Below are 5,583 nucleotides of genomic sequence, written 5' to 3' on the forward strand. Positions count from 1 at the left end.
ACACACACACACACACACACACACACACACACACACACACACACACACACACACACACACACACACACACACACACACACACACACACACACACCACACACACGTTGGCGCCTATAACCTACTACTCCACGTTTCAACGTTTTCCTTTACAGTGTTATCTTACCAGCTCCACAACAACTGACGGTGGGATTCAGTCGAGAAACCGCGCTGTCGGGATCAGGAAGCCACATGATATAATGCAGATCCGTGTATCTCTCACGCTGCACCGGCTGAAGCCATCTGTCACGGACACGCCACGTCGATGTTGCCCCTCGATACTACCACCTTTTAACTCTCACCACGTACGCTGCTGCACTTACGCTAGCCCTCACATCAACAAATCAACATGGGGAGCCGGCTAGTACGGCAAAAAGGGAAGCCAACCCAGAGAAGAGGTCCGACTGGGATGCGGATCGATACGAGAAAAGCGTGTGCGTGGGTCGCCGTGAGGCCTGGCAGGGGTGGGATTCATTGTCGAAGAAAGGAGGACGCAGCATTGATTACGGCGAGTGTAAACACTGAGTGACGGCACCATGATATTTATACTGTTGTATGGATTTGCTTAATTACACTCATTAATGCGATCAGCGATGGCTGTAAGGGCTATATCGTACGGAAGCCAACCCATACTGCCGCTACATCATACTGAGACTAGTGCGTACTGCGGCCCCACCACCATGATGTATGAATGCATAACCAAACTATATCCAAAGAGATGGACGGAGTCTATACAAAGAGACACAGCACGAATTTGTCGCTGGTAAGCTAGAAACAAGATCATCATCGCATTGTTGAAATAGGAACTTGTGATCGAAATTAATTATATACGCACCTATTCGTCCCTCTTCAAAGTAGAAGTACAATTCTAACAAAATGAGATTTCATTACTAATAACCCAGCCGTTAAACCGAAAACAGTAGGCAAACCCGGAAAATTATCTCTACTCAGCATAATTATGCTTAAATGACAAACTTTTCCATACCACAGTGAAGTCACACCGTCGTGCTCACAGTAATCTCCATATGCATTCAACCGGCATAAGTGACCATGACTTTTCGCTAAAAAGCTGAAGGGGCGGCAGCGGGGACGAAATGATATCGTCCACGCTAGGTATAATGAAGGCGGTAACGAGCGTGTGAAAGCTTTCAGCCGAGCAAGCAAAACTGGAGGGTTTTCGTCGTTTAGCGTTCGCGCGCGTTCGTCGCAATGCTTTCCGGCTTGACGTACCTGTCCGCGCTGACCAAGCGAGCAAAGGAAACGCGTATATAGAAAGATTTAACGGCGCGATAAAGTTATACAGTCGTCGGCTAACGAAATGCCCGCGAATAGCTCACTTCGCGCCATGCACCTACTAGCTATACGTTGTCCGTCACATAACGAGTAACTGCCGCACGGCAAGCGCTTCTATACAGACAGACGACGCGTCGCCTGCCTTTCTCCCTTTCTTCTGACGACACGATTTCCTGCGAGTAATTAACAGCTGAAAACATTCTGCTCGTTTCTGGCCGCGCCGAGCTAGTTTAGAACATCTTCGTGTTTCGCTCAAACTGTAACGAAGCTCCCCCGTTCCGCACTAGAAGGAAGGCTGGATATGCAGGTCTCGTCTGCGGGACACGTGTACACAACGTGCTCGCGTTTACGTAAACCGCTTTCATCCGTATTCAGCGGATATGCTTGGAGCCGGCGGCTGCTGCCACCACTAACTAACTAACTAACTAACTAAGCGCTCGGTGCGAGGGTGGGTGCCTGGGAGTAATGCGCGGACACGGGATCTATAGACAAAACCAACATTCAACACCGTAACCTATAGCTGCGGCTGCTCTGACCGTGTCCATTAGGCCATATAGCAGGTTGCCTCCTCTACGTCGAGCAGTCTCCACCCTTTTATTTAGTGTAATAGCCAAACAGGGCAATCTGTAGCCATTAATATAATAGTATGCAAGGGGATCTTTACTGGTTAGCATAGCATACAAGGCGATCTTTAGGCCTATCAGTAAACATGCTAGCATATTTAGTAGTCTTTATCAGTAAACATGTTAGCATATTTAGCAGTCTTTACCAGTAAACATGCTAGCATATATAGCAGTCTTTACCAGTAAAGATGCTAGCATATATAGCAGTCTTTACCAGTATGCATGCTAGCATATATAGCAGTCTTTACCAGTAAGCATTCTAGCATATATAGCAGTCTTTACCAGTAAGCATGCTAGCATATATAGCAGTCTTTACCAGTAAGCATGCGAGCATATATAGCAGTCTTTACCAGTAAGCATGTTAGCATATATAGCAGTATTTACCAGTAAGCATTATAGCATATATAACAGTCTTTACCAGTAAGCATGCTAGCATATATAGCAGTCTTTACCAGTAAACATGCTAGCATATATAGCAGTCTTTACCAGTAAGCATGCTAACATATATAACAGTCTTTACCAGTAAGCATGATAGCATATTTAGCCGTCTTTACCAGTAAGCATGCTAGCATATATAGTAGTCTTTACCAGTAAGCATGCTAGTATATATAGCAGTATTTACCAGTAAGCATGCTAGCATATATAGCAGTCTTTACCAGTAAGCATGTAAGCATATATAGCAGTATTTACCAGTAAGCATTATAGCATATATAACAGTCTTTACCAGTAAGCATGCTAGCATATATAGCAGTCTTTACCAGTAAACATGCTAGCATATTTAGCAGTCTTTACCAGTAAGCATTATAGCATATATAGCATGCAGTCTTTACCAGTAAGCATGCTAGCATATTTAGCAGTCTTTACCAGTAAGCATGATAGCATATATAGTAGTCTATACCAGTAAGCATCTTAGGAAACATTACACTCTTTACCAGTTATCATGCTAACATAGAGGGAAATGTCTAACAGTTAGTATGCTAACGTACAGGGCAGTCTTTACCCAATTAGCATGCTAGCTAGCATGGAGGAGGGTCTCTACAAGTTAGCATGCTTACAGCAATATTACGTTCACAATAGTGATTTCAGACCCAATGACCTCGTTCGTGGTTGAAGAGAAGGGGAAAGAGGAAATCTATACGCGATGGCGCATGGTACGTACGTCGCGATACACACAGCGTTACGCGGCGAAGGGGTGAAGCTGATTCTACTGTACCGCAAAACGCTTTGTTTCCGCGCGCCTGCGCACGGGCGGTTCCGTCTGACGCCGCGACTGCGGTGTCAAATATACGCTAGTTAAATTTGCCGCCACCGGGTGGCGCCAGTGTCGCGGTGGCATTGCTCGGGATGTCAAAGAAATTCGGGCTTCAGACTAACTCGCGGTTACGCTCTCGATTTCATTGAAGTAAACACAATCAAAGCAGTCAGGTGTGTGATGTCTGAGTGACATCGATCGGAGGCATTGGGTTATAGATATCGCGCCACTACTGAGACAGATAATTTACACGCAGTGTTTTTTTTTTGTTTGCCGAAACGAAATGAACCCCTGCCTTGATATACGGAGACAGAAGTATAAAGCCCATGCCGAAAATAACCGCTATGCATAGTCAATTGCGCAATTCGCTACTAGATTTCACAGATGCAGAAAATGTCGCGTATTTGCATAGCAACGGGCTGCAGTTCGGTGACGTATATAGAGCGATGTGATATAAACTGGTAAAAGCTTCATCACACGCACGACCGAGCGAGTGTTTCCAAGGACGACTACGAAAACGCCGTTGCAATGTAGTTTCGCATTATTCGCTCAGCCTGTCTTACGTCACGTAGAGACACTTTACATACGTAAAATCTATCGCAAACGCTCACGTGACGTCAATGGGCGTTTTACGTGCGGCGGTGCGGTGCGTAGTGGACAAAGGATTCTATAGTGTTTCATATATATATGTATAGTACATACATAATTAGATACATAACTAGATAGATAGATAGATAGATAGATAGATAGATAGATAGATAGATGAATATCACTATATTGTCATATTGTCTATATATAGTCCTTGGATGCCACCGGCTTCGAACGAGTACGCGTTGAAATACGATGCGAGCGCCATCTATGTACGAATTTAATGGTAAAACGTGTAGTTTATTGCTTGCACCAGCTAGACTGAGTCGCGATAGAAAATAACGGATTCATGCTGCTGCAGTCGCAGTAACCTCTAGTAGAATGCAGCTTATATGTATACGATTGCGTAAACGTTGGTAATCTGCCAGTTCGTCGCAGAGTGGTGTTGTTCTTCCATCTCCACGTGTAGAACGTCTATAATGCCATTATTGAACCCCGTCTTGCTTAGATGTTAGCTCAACGCCAGTTTACGAGCTGTGATGTGGTAACCTAAACTCAATCTCGCTCCTCCGTCCGTCCGTCGGTTCGTCCGTCCGTCCGTCCGTCCGACCGTCCGTTCGTCCTTCCGTTCGTCCGTTCAATCGTCTGTCCGTCCGTCGGTCGGTCCGTCCGTTCAATCGTTCGTCTGCATGTACGTCCGTCCGTCCGTCCGTCCGTCCGTCCGTCCGTCCGTCCGTCCGTCCGTCCGTCCGTACGTTCGTCCTTCCGTCCGTCCGTCGGTCCGTCCGTTCAATCGTCCGTCCGCATGTACGTCCGTCCGTCCGTCCGTCCATCCGTCCGTCCGTCCGTCCGTCCGTCCGTCCGTTCGTTCGTCCGTCCGTGCGCCCGTGCGTTCGTCCGTTCAATCGTCTGTCCGTCCGTCCGTCGGTCCGCCTGTTCAATCGTCTGTCCGTCCGTCCGTGCGTCCGTCCGCCTGTACGTCCGTCCGTCCGTCCGTCCGTCCGTCCGTCCGTCCGTCCGTCCGTCCGTTCAATCGTCCGTCCGTCCGTCCGTCCGTCCGTCCGTCGGTTCGTCTGTACGTTCAATCGTCCGTCCGTCCGTCTGTACGTCCGTCCGTCGAACCGTTCATCCATTCAATCGTCTGTCGATCGGCCCGTTTATCTATCTACCTAAATATTCACTAACTACTTCCACACGTGCGCACACACGCAAGAATACACACGAGCACACGGGTAAGCATAGTAGTAATAAAAAATATGACTACATTATTTCCATACATAGCACCCATAACTAAAAGTTGTATTAACAGAATTCGCATCAACGTGCTAACGTGCACTCAATAATACACTTTCAAACGACGACAGTGTCAATATTATTGATTTCCCACAAATAGCGCCTTTGCACTATCTTGATGCGTCTCCGATATGACTTCAAAGTGCACCCGAGTTTTCCGTAGTCGCAGGGAAAAAACTCAGCCAAATTGATAAATTCCTCTAATTACGTATAATTGGAAACACTACACTAGTTTTGTTTCCAACCGCCCTTGAGATACGGTATCAGATACCCTTTTAAAACCCTGTCCCTGACGGAAACTACAGCACAGTAGATCAATATATTAGTGTACAGACTGGGTGTGGTCGAAGTGCATGTAGGAAATCTCTCCCGGCTACGAGGCAATACGCGTTAGGGGTACACGCACACGCACACACACGCACATCCGCACCCGCACACACACACACACACACACACACACACACACACACACACACACACACACACACACACACACAC

This window comes from Priapulus caudatus, unplaced genomic scaffold (genome assembly GCF_000485595.1).
Source record: "Priapulus caudatus unplaced genomic scaffold, Priapulus_caudatus-5.0.1 Scaffold467, whole genome shotgun sequence".
In the NCBI taxonomy this organism is placed as follows: Eukaryota; Metazoa; Priapulida; class Priapulimorpha; order Priapulimorphida; family Priapulidae; genus Priapulus; species Priapulus caudatus.